Consider the following 18,995-nt stretch of genomic DNA (forward strand, 5'->3'; position numbering starts at 1 on the left):
ACTACCCTGCATTTGTCTTGATTAGATTTTGTTACATTGGAAAATTTGTTGTTTTGACATTTCCTAAACAAAAGTACTATGGGGGAGGAAAGGGCCTTTTCCAGTATCCAAAAGCCTAGGGGGGACAGGTGCTGACCATCTCTAGCAAAACAAAGAGGTCTCTCTACCATATCCTCCCTGGCTGACAGATACTGGATCCCGCTGGACTGACACCAAAAGCTAAGCCAATTGTTGAAGTCAATCATGTTTTGTTTATGTTGTGGCATCATCCTGGGTGAGGGTAGGATACTGTTTAGGGTAGATACAGGTAGGGATAGCAGCATACCTGCCTGGGACACAAAGTTAGAGAGTTCCATCATGTCTCTCTTCATATAGTCCAAAGAGGTACATCTCAAATAATTCATTCCAACATGGACTATGACAGAGTCATGACGGTACTTGTTGTTGAGTGACTTGAGTACATATGTAATTTGTCGGATTCTGCCACTTGATAGGCAGCTGACGGTGACCTTTTCCTTGTCCTGTCTGGTGAGAGTGACATCTGTGTGTCTCACTATGGAGTTGCCTATGACCAAGACATATGATGTGTTTTGCCTTAGGGGCTTATTTGTTGAGACACGGGTATGTATGTTGAGATGTATAGTGTTTTATTTTTGCTTAGTGGTGACTGTGGGTGGTGTGCATTTGGAAAGTCTCTGTTCTTTTGGTAGGCTTTTAGTGATTACTTCTGCATTCGTGGGTTTATGTGTCATGACCTTATTCTGTGTGAGAGGTGAAGCATGTGTGCTGATAATCTGTTTGATGTCTAGTTTGTTTTTATGTGAAAGAATAGACTCCATTTCCAAAGTGTACTTACATCTCTCATATAGGGTGTTGGTTTACTTTAGGAGTAAATAGTTACCATTATACATGAAGCAATTTCTGCATTGCCTCAAGATGCCCATATCAATCCAGCTGACAGGAAAAATGTTGGGAAACTGCCATACATTGTGGTAGGATTTTTCTGAATGTGGTATATGGGAAGGAAGTAGGCTAGCTGGACTTAGGACTTTGCCTTGACTAGTGGGCAAGCTTGACTTGGGGGTTCTATGGGGAGGTCTCTAGGGAAAAATAATGTTCCCAGGTATTTGCATCTATAAAGAGCACTGCTGAACCCCACTGCATGGTGTGCAGAAACAGGGAAATGCAAGGTTTATATACAGGTGAATTTAAACAGTTTTTAACACAACTACCAATGGAAAACCCCCAAACTGAGCCTTTCCCCAGCAATCTACAACTCAGATGGGTCCAGAGCTACATACCTCTGCCACAAGGATGCAGGTAGGCCCTCTTAATGTAAGATGGCTGGTTTAAGAGCACAGTGATATCAGTCTAGGTTCAGCACTTCTGAATCTAGCCTATAAGGCAAAGAAACACAATTTCTAGATGGGAAAGGTAGGAGAGAGTCACTTAAAGGTCAAAGTGAGAGTGTTTAGTAGTATACTATTAGATTACCTTCAGTGGTACCACCCTCTGCACAATCTGGCAGCTCTTCGAGCAGCTGTGAACAGTGGGAGACTATGGAGAGAACTTCCTATGGAGATTTTAAACTGGAGAGGTTTGCTTGCATGTAAGCACAAGGGACCATGTTTGCACAATATGCAAATATGAGGCTTTTATACCAGCAGGATGAAAGAGTTTTATAAAGTTAAACCCTCAGGCCAATCAGATAAAAACACAATAAGCTATGGACCAGTAGTTCCCACCTTGGATGGGTTGAATGTAGCGCTCTGCTCCCACCAGAGTGCAAAATAACCCTCAATGTAAAACAAACTGCTTTTGAGCTCAAGTACAGTAACAAATGCTTTACAACAGAAATCAGAATTCTTGCAATACCAGGAATCCTTGGAAATAAGTTCACAAACCCTGAGAAATGTTCACAACACACAAAAACTTTGCAAAACTTACGAATTTCGGCAGACTTGGGAGAAGTTTGGCAAACTCAGAACAGCTTTTGCAGTATCAGAGGACGTTAGAAAATATCAGAATACTTTTAAATCAATCTAAGAGCAGCACAGTAACAAACAGATGGAGTTTCTTTAAGAAGTGCAAGCTGAAAATAGTGATAAATTGAACCAAATCAATAAATGCAGCACAAAAGTGTTGAATATCACTGAAACAGATCAAGTGCAAAAAAATATACCTATATCAGCTTTGTAGGTCCAGATTGTTTTAGATACAGTCCAAGTCTTGTAGTCACAGGTGTCTAAGCCAGGCACAAGGAAGCTCTGAATAAATGAGCACTGTCTTACAAAAATGTATTTCTTTTATACCAGCTGGATGAAAGACTTTTATAAAGTTAAACACTCAAGCCAATCAGATAAATACACAATAAACTATCGACCAATAGTTCCCACCTTGGATGGGTTGAATTTCACTCTCTGATCCCAACAGAGTGCAAAACAACCCTTCCAATGTAAAACAAACTGGCTTTGAGCTCAAGTGCAGTAACAGATGCTTAACAAAAGAAATCAGAATTCCTGCAATATCAGGAATCCTTGGAAATAAGTTAACTAACCCTGATAAATGTTCACAACAGACAAAACTTTGCAAAACTTAGAAATATTTTGGCAGAATCAGAAGAACTTTTGCAAACTCAGAACCGCTTTTGCAGTATCAGAGCAGGTTAGGAAATATCAGAATACTGTTAAAACAACTTAAGTGTAGTACAGTAACAAACAGATAGCATTTCTTTAACAAGTGCAAGCTGAAAAACCAATATAAATTCAACAAAATCAATAAATGCAGCACATAAGAGTTAAATTGCTGAAACAGAGCATGTGCAAATAGGTATATGACAATGATTTAATAGGTAGAGAACTTTAGCCAGTTTATAGAGAAACTAAAGGTAACTTAGTATAATACAAACAGGAATTGCAATATGAAGTGAGAGAAGAGCATTCTTATGGTATAGTTAAAGAGAAAGACAGGGGAGAGAAATTGATAGGACTAAGGAAGTGAGTGAAGAAGGGAGAGAAAGAAGATGTTAGGCATGAATAAGTATTTGTTTACATTTAGGGATATAGTTTATCCTGGTGCTGAGCAAGAACAAAACCAGCTTTTGGCTAGGAAGTATTTTATAGTGGTTTTGAAGGATGGAAGGGATGCTATTGGGGTCTATATTATTTTGTTGAAAGACCTGTTCACTGAACACATCTTCATTGAAACTTAAACAGCAAACACACTAATCGCCAAATGGCCACTTCAGTGAATATTTTCTCAGGGGAAAAATGCTTGACCATCATCAGGGATTTTGCCCTTTTCTCCACTGTAGTGTGATCTTGAAGTTGGTATATTTACCTAGTGGGTATGTAGGAGGCACAGCCCCCACATCAGGGTGTGGGGGGCAACCCCCCCCCACTTTGTAGGTTTTGAATGTTTGTTTTGTGTTTCTTTGGCTAAGAGATTTTTTCCCCTGGGAAAAAATTAGCTGAAGTGGCCATTCAGCTTGGCGTGTTCACTGTTTATGTGTAGATGAAGACGTGTCCGATGAACACATCCTTTGACAACATAGTATAGATCCAACTATTAACCTGATGGATAGAGATAAGGAGTTCCAGGCCTTAGCAACATGAAATGAATACAGACAATGTCCATCAGACTTGATAGGTTTGTGTACACACAGGAGTTTTTGGTCATTGGATTGAAATGATTGACTGGGAACATAGTTGTGTTGAATATTATTTAGTGCTGGACAAGCAGATGGATGCTGAATAGTTTTAAAGGTGGTAAGAAGCTGTGTATATGTTAGTTAATAGGGTAGTTTTAACCAATTTAGGCTTTTCAGTGTTATGCAGTGGTGGGTTCTGAAAGGGGTATTTGCTGCAAATTTAGCAATTTTGATAAACATAGTGCAAGTTTTAATTTTTGTGATGCCTGTAGGTTAGTGAGGATGAGAACACCATAAATAAGTGTGGGAAAGAGATAAGTAGTGGCAAGTGTAGCTTCAATTTGTTGGTAAGAAAGTGTTGGCTATATAAAGCATCCTAGTTTTTGATGAGTTTTTCTTATGCAATTTTGTATATGCATGATGAATTTAAGGCTATCATCTACTATCATTCCTAATAATTTGCTATGAGAGGTGACTTCAATGGTTGTATTATCAAGAAAGTGGACTTTAAATTTTGTTTTTACATGGTAGATAGATTTGGGAATAAAAAGTAATATTTTTTTTGTTGTTGTTATTTGTTTTTTTTTCAGGGATGAGCATAAGTTGTAAATGACAAAGCCATGTTTCAATCGTTGTTAGAGCTTCCTCCATTTCAGCAGCCAGCATCCCTTGTTGCATAAGAGAAACCTTGTAAAGTCTCAATTTATCAGGTTAAGCTGGTTAGTGTCAGAATATATTATGTTTCAAGAGGAGGGACTCAAGCTTTGTGGATTATTCAAAGATCATGGCTACTCATCAGAGTTAGTAGACTAGTGGTTTACTTGGGCATTGGAGAAAAGGATTAACAAATATGGTCCACTCCTATGGAACCCTCATTCTATACAACACAAGGAAGCAAAAGATGACAATTTATCACAAGCTACGGTGATTCAATATAATTGGGATGTTTTCTCCCTTCAGTAAGCATATCCAGTCATTGGAATACTGTTTTTTGCAACCTTGGGTTGTTGGAACAGGTGATGCAAAAACCTAGGTTTGTGTATAAAAAGTGTAAAACATTAAAGATTTGTTGGAAAATAAAGAAGTGTTTAACATGGTCACCAAAAATGTGAGGATGAAAAGTTGTGGGTCCTGCAAGTAATGCAGATCCATCTTACAAGGCTCCCACTTTTCGGTCACGGGGTCCCCGAAGCTGATTATGATTAATGGGAACTATAATTGTTAAACAAAGGGGGTTGTTTATATTGCCTTCTGCTCATCCTGTCTTGCATTTTCTGTAGGCAAACCCATTGGCCCTCTTAAAACTAGAATTTATCAACACTTATTTGCTATGAAAAACAGAACAAACTACAAATGCCTTTTTTAAGCATTCTAGAGTATGCAAAGGTTTTAGGAAATTTGTATTTACATGTTTTGGAAAAAATCTAAGTGTATATTAGGGAAGGAGACTGTGAACATTGATTGGAACAATGTGAGGTGTTTTGGCAGCTCTTACTTAAACAACAGTTGTTGTAGCTATTACTGATTTTCTTAGCATTAAACCCATTCTAAAAGGTAAGTTTGCTATTACTTGATTACCTATTCTAGATACAGAATTCCTACTTGTTTAATGTATTTGGTATTTTTACCAAGTGAACTTTTTAATAACAATTTTTACAAAACCTGGTATGGTTTTTACAATATCATATTGAAAGGCTGCTATTTGAATTCTAGTTATTTGTATTTTTTGTCCTTTTTCATGGTATGTCTCTTTAAGAATTCTCTTTAAGAACTCGATTTGGCTCTCTTGAGGCCTTTTAAATGGAATAAGCCAGCTTTACAGCTGTTTCTTTTTTTTTTTTTTTAATTATAAAATGGATTTTTATTTGGCAGAGAATATTACTCTCTTGTAACAATGAATGTTTTTTGGCAGTATTCAACTAAAAAATGTCTGTAATAAGTTTTTGTTAATGACATTCAGCTACAATAACCAGCAGTCTTTACATAGTTGGTGATTATAGTATTTAAATATATAAACCACTCCAGAAAAATGAAATAGGACTTTTCATGGCCTTACAAAACAGAGAGGATACTACTGTGCTTGTAGAATTTTAGTTAAAACTAAATAATACTAACTGATTTCACAATTTAAACTGGTAAAAGGGATTCCATGTAAGGAATTATACAGACAGATAGACTGGGGTGGGCTGATATGTACTAAAATGCCAGGTACATAATGAAATCAGTACTACAACAAGTAGGATAACAATGCCTACTTTTTAATATACTGTGATGAATTTTCTACCTGAAAGTTAAGAAACTATTTTAATTAATTTGTATCAGCAAAAAAGACTGATGTTAATAATGAGACAGTTTTCTCTGCGATATTAATACTGTCTACAGTAATACAATTAACTGTCTGCAAATGTATGATACACTTAATGTATCATAGATTTATAAATGTATAGCATCACCAGTTAATAAAGTAATGAAGCATAAGCAATAGCTACATTATTATGCTGGAAACTGTTTTTTTTTTAATTTGTTAACAGGAAACCCTTTTGAAGTTATAACTTCTGGAGTGTTTCATTAAGGTCTAATTTTCTTTTTTTTAATATTTTTATTGAGTTTTAGACAATTTTAAAATGTACAATATATATAATCACAGTAATGATAGAAACCATCAAAATTAAAACACATAAAAAAACAACTATATACAAGGACCATAAAAAAATTCCTTATCAAAACTAGTATTTATCTAAAAGATTGTTCAATTTCAACCATGCCAGTTTTTTGTGTGGAATATTCAATGTTGTGAGCTAGTCAGTTTTCAATTCCCTATTACACATCATTTTGGTTAAAGTAATAAAATCTGAAAATGAGAGGTGATTTTGACATTTCCAATTTGTTGTAACAATTTTCCTTGTAACTGCAAGAAGTAACCAAAGTAAATAGGTTTGTGTTTTTGGAATTGAGCTTGGTATTGGTGCATTAAACAAAATTGGTGAGTTTGTTATTTCACAATTGTCTGACCACAGCACTTTAGAAAAATCTTTAAATTTAGACCAAAACGATATTACCATTGAACATTTTCAAAACATGTGCATCCAATCAGCATCTAATGTTTCTTCACATCTCCAGCACTTAATCTCTTTGTTATACATTAATGCTATTCTGTGTGAAGTTAAAAAACTTCTATGGAGGAACTTCCATGTAAAGATTTTCCAGTATGTGGAGGAAGGTGTATTATAGATTTGAAAATTAAAAATGTATTAGTATCTGAAAAGCTTCTTTATTACTTTTAGTTGAATACTTCCATAAGGTTTCTTCTGAGGACCACATCTCAGTTCTCAAGATTTTATAGATCATAGATATAGATGTAGTGCTAGAACCAGTTTGTGAGTTAATTCCAAAGAATAAAGATAATATTTTAGGGATTATTATTAAATTAGTATTTATACTAGATTATAATTCATTTTCAAGAAAGTCACTAAATGTTTGTATATTTAGCCAATTATTTTGTTTAGAGTTATATCTTGCCAATAATGCTAAATGTTAATTAAGGAATTTGGTGGATGCACTTAAGCTGATGTAATGTGATGTTTTTTTACTCTTCTAAGGCATTTTATGCCGAGGTGCTAAGTGAATATTACATTTTCTTATTTTTGTATTTGTGGTGGTCATCTTCGTGGTATTTTAAATTGTTTTTACTTTATTTGTGGTTTTGCTGTATCTTGCAAATAGGTGATTTGAAACATGAATCTTATTATTCAAAAATGATGCCAATAAATTAATCCATTGCTTTTCATTACTGTTAGTTTAGTTACATTAAAAGAGTCTAGGCAGTCTTTACTGAATGCTACTGGGAACATTAGAAACAACGTATTTCTAATTGAATAATTATTAAACAATTATGTACTAAATAATTGAGAAAAGGGGATAAGTTTCATTTTTTTGTTATTGAATATAGCATTCTTTAGAAAGAGGAATGTCTTGTCTGCATCAGAGAGACACACTTTTTCTTCTACTATAAAACTAGTGGGTAACAAAGAATTATGAATAGTTTTCCATCTTGAAGAATATCCAGGGTTTAGCCAAAGACTTATTAAGTTAAGGGTAATTGAATCAGCATATAACACAGTATTTGGGAATGCAATTCCTCCTTGCTCCCAGCTTTTGTAATGCCAGATAGAGCTAATTCTTGGCTTTTTGTGGTGCCATAGGAAATTTAATGGCTGTGAATTAATTTGCTTGATTATTTTTTTTTGTAGGAGCAGCAATTAACATTTGTAGAAAGAATAACATTTTCAGTAAAATAATTATTTTAATCAATATCAACCTCTCATCAATCATAAAGAACATTTTATTCCATTCTTGTAATTGTTGATTAATAATATTAAGTTATTGTAATATTCTTTAAGTGATTCATTCCAGTTGGATTTTATAGTTACCCCTAAATATTTAAGATGTTCTTTTCTCCAATTATTGTTTTGCTTTAACAAGGATTTTTTTTTATTTATAAGAAAGGTCTCTGTTTTATTTTGGTTACATTTTAAATTAGAGACTGTATCAAAAAATTCAAGGAATGTATAATATGTTTTAAGGATGTGTCTATATCTCCGATTATCAAAATAATATCATCTGCAAAGAATTGTAACTTAGAACAATATTTTTGTTTACTGAAAATCCTTTTATTTTAGAATTTGCTCTTACTAGGTTAGCTAATGGTTCAATTGACAAAGTGAATAAAAAAGAGACATTTGGCATCGCTATTTTGTACCTTTCAGTACTTTTAAAGGTCCTGAAAGATAAGCACCAATTTTAACATATGAAATTGAGTTTTTATAAATTTTAGTTATTAAGTTAATAAAGTCAGGGGAAAATTGTATTCTTTAAGGACTGCAAAAAGATAAGACCAGTTGACAGAATCAAATGCTTTGTCTATGTCTAAGCTAATGATCAAAGGTTCTTTCTTTTCTTTATTTGCCAAATCTATTAATGAAATCTTTTAACATTATCTTGAACTTTTCTATTCAGAATACATTCCGTTTGGTCTTCATCTATTAAAATTAGGTAAGAATTGATTTAATTTTTTTGCAAAAATGAACATAAAGATTTTATAATCCACATTTAAGAAAGATATTGGATGGTATGAAGAACAAAGTTTTGGGTTTTTATCTTGTTTTAGTATGGGAAAAATCATAACATATTTCCATGAAGGGAAACTACTTAAATTATTTCTAACATCTTCAAATGCTTGTAATAAGATTTGCAATATATTGTATGGTATTAATTTATATATTTCTGGTATTATTCCATCTATTCCTTGCAATTTATTATTTTTGAGGCTTTTAATTTTGTTTTTTATTTGTTTAAAAGCCATTAGTTTATTTAATTTTGTGTTTTTGCTTTTGTTAATTATTTATTCATGTTCTCTTTAAGAAATGTATCTCTTAGATCAATGTTAATTGGATTGGGATTAGTGCTAATTATTTTTCTTAATGATTTTTAAAAGTCTCCAAAAATTCTTCTAAATTTATGACATTTTTGGTTTTGTTGTTAACTTTATAGGAAATCTCATTATTTGATTCTTCCATAAAAATATGGTTTCAACGCATCCCATATTATAATTTTTGAGGATACACTATTATCATTTTTCTCTAAGGAAAAGTTTAGTTCTTTTAATAGCCAATCCTTAAAACCATTTATTTTAATTATATATGCTAGAATTCTTTGCCAAAAAATCTGGTTGCTTGGTTAAATATTAACATTAAAACTATCACAATGTGGTCAGACAATGGGCAAGCAATAATTGAGGCATCTTGTACTTTGATCAATAGTCTATCAGAAGTAAAAACTTTATCAATAGTGGTTTGTGTTCCAAACCTATAGAGTAGTGTGTATATCTTAGAGAATTTGAAGCTTTTAAATCATAAATCTCTCTCAAATTAGTGTTGTCCAGACAATTATTTAATTTCTTAGCAGCAGGTGTAAGACAAAATTTCCCAGTTTTAGTAGTATCTTTTTCTGATAAGATACAATTAAAATCTACTGCTAATATTTTGTCTCCCTTTGACAATTCAGTAATTAGTTGTAAATAATTTCTCAATATTTTAGAACTAATACCAGGGATCCAATAAACATTCACCAATGTAACATATTTCTTATCAAATTCTAGTACAACAAGACTCAACATTCCACTTTTATCTGAATATGTGTCTATTATCTTAGGAGGTATCAGAGATTTTTTTCCACAATATCATGTTGTCCCTTCTTTTAGCATGGAAATGTGACTCCACAATAATAGTGTAGTCCTTAAAACATGTTTTTTATGTCTTTGTCTATGAGATGTGTTTCTTGCAAAAATGCTATATCAACCTTATTTATTTTTAGATATGTATCAAGACTTCCTCAGAATGTGAGCAAGGTTTTATACATGCTTAGGAACAACATCAAGATGGAAGAAAAGCAAACAAGTTACTGCATGTTAAGAGACTGCATGTTTCAAATGTAATTAATTTAAACAAATCACAAACAAGTTACTGCATGTTAAGAGACTGTACATTTCAAATGTAATTAATTTAAACAAATCACAAACAAGTTACTGCATGTTAAGAGACTGTACATTTCAAATGTAATTCATTTAAACAAATCACAAACAAGTTACTGCATGTTAAGAGACTGCATGTTTCAAATGTAATTAATTTAAACAAATCACAAACAAGTTACTGCATGTTAAGAGACTGTACATTTCAAATGTAATTCATTTAAACAAATCACAAACAAGTTAGTGCATGTTAAGGGACTGTAGATTTCAAATGTAATTCATGTAAACAAATCACAAACAAGTTACTGCATGTTAAGAGACTGTATACTTCAAATGTAATTCATTTAAACAAATCACATCAAAGTGGATCACCTCTCCAACTACCCAAGCAACAAAAACTGCAGTCCAACACAAGACTCCCCCCTTTTCCCTCCCTTTCTTTTTATTAATTCCCCCATATCAAAATAATCAAGTTCACTACAGAGTCAGGAGAAGTGTTGCTAGAAAACCAATAATATATCCTTTATTTACCAGTCTATTATCTATTATTATCAGGTAAAATATCACAATCATTGCAATGCATATCCTGTCACCCTCCCCACAGACCAACTTTTACCTTTTACATCTCAGAATATTTTATATTTAAGTTATTTTAAATGTTTCATGACTTAGTAAATAATGAATAAGTGGAAAAACTATACTTTAGTGATTAAAGCAATATTATGAATAAAATTCAGTGTTCTACAAGGTGTATATTATAAATATACTAATTACTAATAAGATATAGATTACCATAGCTCTATTTTAGATAAAATGTGTTTAGATATTAGTCAGGGTATTAGCTTAGGGTTAATAACCATATTGTTTGGTATATGTTTATGCAAAGACATATATAGAATGTACCAGTTATTTCCCATTAATCCAATATTAAGAAGAAAAAGAAAAAAAGGGGAGAGAGTAATTATAATAGAGAAAAAGGTGGACAAAGAAGGATGAGGAGGGAGAAAAGCAGCTTACCTTAGTTGAGGATCATATATGAAGTTCTAAAATTGTTCAGTATAGCACACTTCCAGGTTTATTAGAGTTTTAGTTTTCTCTAGATTTCTTGCTGCTTTTTTCCTTAATGTTTAAAGTTTTTCTTATCACTTGCCTCTTCAGACTGGGGAGAGAGAGTTCCATATCTTCCACCTTATTCAGTAGATTTCTATTTTTAATAAAGTCCACTGCTTCTTCTAAGGTATTGAAAATTATTTGACCTTCAGTTAGATTAACTTTAGTTCTAGCTGGAAAGATGATTTCCACTTTGATACCTGCTTTTTTGAGATCCTTGATGACAGGAACACATTCTTTTCTTTTTATTATCAATGAGGTGATATAATCATTATCAGACCTTATGCTCTTCCCATTTATCTGAATTGGAGTTCTTGAACAGGCAGCTCTGAGTATCAAATCTTTGTCTTGAGTTGACAGTGATCTGACAATTATGGATCTTACAGCAGAATGGCTTTTTGAAATATAGATATAGGGTCCAGGTAAATTCAGAGCTCTTGGAAACCAATCATTTAAAAACTGAATTAAGTTGTTCCCTTCCATCTTTTCTGGTATACCATAAATCCTTATGTTGCTTCTTTTTTGTCTACTTTCCAAATCTTCTACTTTTTCAAGTAACACATTGTTTTGCATTAAAAGGAAATCTACCTGATGTTCATTTTCTATTTGTCTTCCATCAAGTTCATTTACAGATTCTTCTATTGCTGTTATTTGATCTGTGTGTTTTGTTATGATTTCCCGCATCAGATCTATTTGTCTTTTACTTTCTTTCTTCATATTGACTATAATTTGTTCTAGATTATCCATCTTTGTAGAGAGATATTGGATACTTGAGACAATTGTTTGTAATTCCTTCTTCATTGAAGTATCCTGAAGAGAAGTCTTCAAATGACTCATGGTTTATGTAGACTGTATAACTTCTGACAGGAATAAATTGCAAAATGAACTAATATAACTGGAATTTTCACTTTGTTTTAAATACTTAGATGGTAAAGTAATCCAGAATAGCTGTGTTCATCCAAACATTTAGTAATAAGGTGAGAGAAATCCTGTCAAAAAAGTATCTAAAGGCAGAGCAAGAGATTTGTGCTGTAATATAATCAGCATGCTGCCAACATCCCCCTCCCCCAGCATTACAACAGTTTCTGAAGAAGTTCTGTATGTTTTTTTAATGAAAGTGCTTTAACTTGATTAAAATACAGCTTGGTGGCATTCTGTGTGGTGTTTTTTGCTTTTTACATAGCTATTTAATATGATATTGTGTGGAAGTTATTTTGGTTACTTTTTATAATAAGTATTAACTTTATTTTCTCAATATAATGTGACATTTTAGTAGAGTCATTCTAGACTTCTGTCTGGCAAATGGCTTGATAGTAGCCAACACATGGTTCAGAAAGAGAGACAGTCTCAAGATCAACATACAAGAGTAGCCAACATGCAACTCAGGTAGACTTCCTCCTAGTAAGGAAAAGGCACTGGGGTAGAATCCATGATTGCAAAGTCATCCCCAGTGAAACAGTCGGTTCACAGCATAAACCAGTAATTGCCACAATCAGCTGCAAGCAGTGGTCAGAGAAGGCTCTAAGGTCAACAGAGACCAGGCTGAAGACCTGGAAGTTGACTGGAGAGAAAATACAGCATTTCAAGGAATTACTCAGGGCTCTAGCACCCCAAGAAGAGGAGGAAATAGGTGGAGTTGAAGAAGAGTAGCAGCGCCTAAAAACAGCATGTGTTAGGACTACAGAAAAGATATGTGGCTGAGCCAGGTATGGAAATAAGGTACATAAGGAAAGCTGGTGGTGGAATGCAGAAGTGCAGGAAGTAATCAAAAGAAAGAAGGAGTGCAGGAAGAAGTGGAAGATTGAAAAGACTGACCAAGCTAGGAAGGACTACTGGTTGGCTAACAAAGAAATTAAGAAAAAAGTTGCAATAGCAAAGAATAGGGCATCAGAGGCACTCTATCAGCATATAGAAAGTGACTCAGCAAGGGGCACAAAGAAACTATACCAGGTTGCAAGGCAAAGACAGAAAGATAAAAAAAGATAGTCAGACACCCTTCATAAGGGATTCCAGCAACAACCTGCTTACCAGCCCACAGGACATCAAAGGCAGATGGAAGGAGTATTTCCAGCAGCTTCTGAATGAAGAAAACCCCACAGAAGTGGTACTGCCCCAGAAACAGCCTACAATGAGAGTAGAAGAGGAGCCCAGCTTAGAAGAAGTAAGAGCAGCACTAAGAAAAATGAAGTCAGGGAAAGCAGCAGGCTCAGATGAGGTCACAGCAGATATGATAAAGATGCTGGGTGAGCTAGGGGAGAAATGGCTCCTGAGGATACTAATTGCAGTGTGGAGAGAAAGGCGTATTCCAGATGACTGGAGAATAAGCATACTCAAGCCAGTGTACAAGAACAAAGGGGACATCCACAACTGTGGACAGTACAGAGGCATCAAACTCCTACCACATTGCATGAAAGTTCTGGAGAGGGTGATTGATAAATGGATACGCAGAATAGTAGAATGTAAGATGGGAGATGAACAGTTTGGATTCAGATCAGGATGCAGCACAATTGACCCGATGTTTGCATTGAGACAGATACTTGAGAAGAATCTAGAGAAGAGGAGAGAGTCAAACTGGGCTTTCCTAGACTTGGAGAAAGCATATGACAAGGTCCCAAGAAAGCTGATCTGGGCAGTACTGCGGTGGTTTGAAGTCCCAGAAACATTGGTAGAATTAGTACAGGCTATGTACAAGGACCCAGTGACTCAAGTACGAACAGTGTTTGGCCTCACTGAGGGGTTCCCAGTGGGAGTGGGTGTACACCAGGGTTCAGCTCTGAGCCCACTGCTGTTCATACTGGTAATGGACTACATCAGCAAACAGGTTGGAGGGGTCAGAGCAACAAAGCTGCTGTATGCAGATGATGTGGCATTACAGGCAGACTCTGATCTAGAACTTCAGCAAAGGATAGGAGAATGGAATGCAAATCTGAAGGCATTTGGGATGAAACTAAGCACAGATAAGACAGTGGTAATGGCAGCAGATTGGGGAAATCAGAAGAAGCAGAGAATAGAGATAGATGGGAAGATAGTGGAACAGGTAAACAGCTTCAAGTATCTGGGAGGGGTGGTTGAGGAGAAGGGTAGTCTGAATGAAGAGGTCAAAGCTGGAATCAGAGGGGCTGCAGCCAACTGGCATAGAGTATCAGGTGTAGTATATGACAGAAGAATGCCAAAGAAGCTGAAAAGTAAGGTGTACAAGACAGTGGTGCAACCAGTACTACTGTATGGTACAGAAACCTGGGCAGTAAAGGCAGAACAGTTGAAGAAGCTAGAAGTGATGGAAATGAAGTGCCTGAGAAAGGTGGTAGGATGCACACTGCGGGACAGGCGAAGAAATGAGGACATAACAGCAGAAGCCAAAGTAGCTCCAATTGTAGAAAAGATCAAAGAAAACAGATTACGATGGTATGGGCACATGTGTAGAAAAGCAGAAGACAATCTGGTGAGGGAGATTTGGGACAGACAGGAAAAAGGTAAGAGGAAGCGAGGGTGCCCAGCAAAGAGGTGGTTGGATTGCGTGAAAGAAGATCTGTGACAGTCAGGCATGAGTGTTGAAGAAGGCAGGAGAGTGGCACTGAATCGAGAGAGTTGGCAACAGTTAATACGATACCCCGACCCCATGTAAATGGGAAAAAGGGGATGATGATGATGATGAATTTAGTAGAGTTTTTCTCTTTTTTTTCCTTTCAGAGTCTGGTGTCACTACATCTAATTTCTATACTTCAGGAGCTCTACCACAAGGGCCAACTCCCAAACATTTTCACTGAGACTTTAGACTTTGTACAATGTAAGCAAATTTAACTTGAAGAACCTTGCTATTTATTAACTTCAAATAGTCAAATATATGCCTGCCTGTGCTGGAAGTTGACTTTAACTCCCCCAAAGAGTAGTTCTTGCACTCTAAGGACCATTTGCTAAGTTGGTCACTGTCCTTTCTCTTGACAAATACATTACACTGTATATACCAGTTACTTAGTCTTCCTGGCTGACAGGTTTCTGCATTTAGGAAATGAAGGAAAACTTGCTCTACTTTGTACTTCTATATTATTTGCTTTTTATTGCTTATACTCTGATTAATCTGTTATAATTTGACCTGAAGGAGGACACTAGGACAAACTAACTTTCTTCCTTCATAGAAAATGCTTCTTTCCCACCTATTCTCTATCAGCGTTCAGACTCCACCACCACTAAATAGCCTTCTGCCCTGCAACGTCTTTTTCCTTCTAGATCCTTACTTCCTCACTATCTGCCAGCTGTAACATACAGATCTTTTGCTTAATCACGTTACATCTCAGCTTATCCTTTAGTCTTCTCCTGCTACTATACCATCTCTCATCCTACCATGACTCTGTAATAGCTCCCCCATCTCTCCAACTCTGCCCCCCACCACCTACTCATACTTCCTACCTACGCCCCCCACACATCATACCAAACCTGTTTAATACTGTCCTTCAATTTTATTCCAAATATATACTGATTAACTTCATTTCAAATCAAACCAAAACAAAATTAAGTGGAAAAATACTCTCCAAAAAACAAGTATCAGTAATTCCTCAATGTACTAAAATCGTTCTAGGAGGAGAGAATCACCGTAATCCTGGTCCCACCTATCACAATGAACATCAAGACAATTCTATTCCACACACTATTCATACCCTACAATGGTCAACCCCAACCCTGCTAATCTAACCTTTTCTGCCATAAATGGTAGGAAGCATAAGAAATAAAATTGCTGAACTACATGCCAGGATTACCCAACATTTGTTTTATTTATTTATTTTATTTTGCATTTGTTGACCGGGATAGTCCGACTGGATACATGTCCATTTTCAGCGGAGGCCCATGGAGAAAAGCTCCACAAATATAAACACAGAAAATTGATATAGACAATACATAAGACATGCTGTTTATACAATAGATAAGACTCTGTATGTACAATCTTTAAATCAGTGATGAGCACTAAAAAAGCATGTGACAATAAGGTAGAAGCTTGAATTATGACATCCTTAATTAGCAGAATTAGAATGCATAATACATAAACCTGATATACTCTCTGTAACTGAAACTTGCTTAAACTCAGCATACACGACTCCAAAATTATACCTCCCAGCTATATCATCTGCAATGACCGTATACTGATGGAAGATGGCAGTATTATACAGCTATACTGGAAGATATCCGACATTGGAGAGGCATTGCCACAAGAAAAAAGACTACTAGGTGATGTAAATAAATGCCAATTGGTTAGATATAAACTCTAACTCCTTTACATCTAGCGTGAACTTAAATGCTTTTACGTGATTTATTAATAGACCCAAAAATTATTGCAAACATCAAATTCACTATTAGACTGGATCCAAGTATAAGACCCTAACAAATACACAACTTCAGGTACAATGTCTGACTGCCTCAGTGAATGCCACCCAATCTATACAACCAGACAACTTACACATCTATTTAAACATGCTTATAAAACAGCATTCAATCTTTCCAAGTTTAACCCGGGAAATGTTCATTACTAATCTTGCACTATTAACTGGAACTTCTTAAAAATCCTCCCCTTAGATGATGCTGCAAATGAATTCCGTGCAACTTTTCTAAATATTCTAAATAGACTTGGCCCTCCTAGAAGGAAGAGACTGAAAACAAATAATGCAATTTGGCTATCCAAAAAAACAGTAGAATGCTAATATATGCTAGAGAAAAAGCATGGAAAGAAAGGCAAAAATATAAAACCATAATATCTTGAAAATATCAGAATGTTTCACAATTCTACCAAAAAGCAAAAATAACGAAGACAAAAATCTATACTATAATAAGTTTCAGAATAAACACAGCCCTAAAAAATTTTGGACAGCCATTACAGAAATCTTGCATCACAGCCATAAATTCAATTCAAACCTCTTTCCATATAACTCATCAGTCGAAACCAGAATACAGTTCAGTTCTTATTTCAAACATAGTACAGCATCTCTAACCAAGGATTCCCCAGCATCTAATCCTAACCCTGTTCAGCAGCCATGAATCAACACATCCACTATCACCTTCAAACCTGTACCCACATCCTATATAAAACTACTCTTAGACAAACTCGAACCACGCTCTACTTCAGTTACTGACCTTCTAAGTGACCACCTTAAAATAACCGATCCCTATAAATAGGCCAGTCCAGGAATCCCACTTTCCCTCTCTCCAGAAAAAGTCACACATTATCCATTTGCACAAATGAGGACATTCAACAGACATTACTAACTTTAGACCTAAAGCAATCTTATCTCCCATTTCCAAAATACTTGAAAAATGAATTCAAAAACAATTGTTAACTATCTCTTGTAGGAAGAACTCAACATGGTTTCTATCTGTCACTCTTCCAGTCAGGATAAAATATATGAGCCTTCGTGGGTTCTGTTCAAGTAACTTTATTTTATACAAACGCATCAGGATTGAGGTTTAATAACCTTAACTTAGACAAACATAGACGAACTAGCTATTACACTCATACATGCTCACTCTCTGGCTGCACTCTCAAAATTGCACTGAAACTAGCATGTGCTTGCTATTTATATGCATGTGCTGACCTTGAAATGCTTCTTAAAGGAACAGTACACACACACACACACACACACACACACACACACACACACACACACACACACACACACACGTGCATGCGCACACACATGCACACACACACACACACACACACACACACATGCATGCGCACACACATGCACACACACACACACACACACACACACACACACACACACACACACACACACACACAAACAGACACTATACTAATCCTTCCTCTTTGAGAAATGAGTTATGCAATACTGACAACATAAATTGACATGCAATTGATACAAATAATTCTTTGTCATGCAATTATACAAAACTAAATATATATAGACAATTATGTCCAGGTTGCTGTGTATTTCACATCTGGAAAAATGACCAAATCATGTGACATAGACATTAGAATTAGCTGCAGCAATTAGGACTGTCTCTGCTGAATGTTCAACTTTGGGGACATCAGGAACATCATCAGGAATGGAAGTAGAAGTTAAGACACGTTCTGCAACAGGAACATTGTCCGGATTGCTCTGAGATCTAGAGTCTGTATCACAGGAAGAATGCTTCACTTTCAATTCTGGTACAGGAAGATGTCTGCGGTTTCTCCTGTACTCCACACCCTCAGACATATACCTGTTACTTAAAGTTCTTAAAGTAAAGAGAGTTCCAAGAGGGCTACGTATTAATAAATTCCCAAATAATGCAACATTTGGCTCAGAATTGCATAAAGAAATTTCTGAACTTTTTGACTGTACTGGACTGGAAATGTTACATCTCATGGTGAAGGACTATGAAAAGAAAGCTGACATACTTACTGAAGAATTGAATATATTGTGTAAGGATTATAGAAAGAAAAGTTAAAAAGTTAGAAAGAGATTTAAATGACTACAAGAATGGGATAACATCATGTTATTCAATAAACAGAACTGTCTGGTCCAATTTATGTAAATGAGACTAGTTCACCTCAAACACATTCTTCTTCAACATATAGAGACAGAAAAAAAATCATTTCACCATTTTTAATTTTAAAGAAAATCAAGTTGAGGATACATTTTGAATTATTTTAGGGTTGTTTTCAGTTTGTCCCAAAAAAAAGTATTATAATAAAAACCAAATTTATTTTTTACTTAAACT

Source organism: Protopterus annectens, chromosome 1.part1 (genome assembly GCF_019279795.1).
Source record: "Protopterus annectens isolate FY-2018-M chromosome 1.part1, PAN1.0, whole genome shotgun sequence".
Classification (NCBI taxonomy): Eukaryota; Metazoa; Chordata; order Ceratodontiformes; family Protopteridae; genus Protopterus; species Protopterus annectens.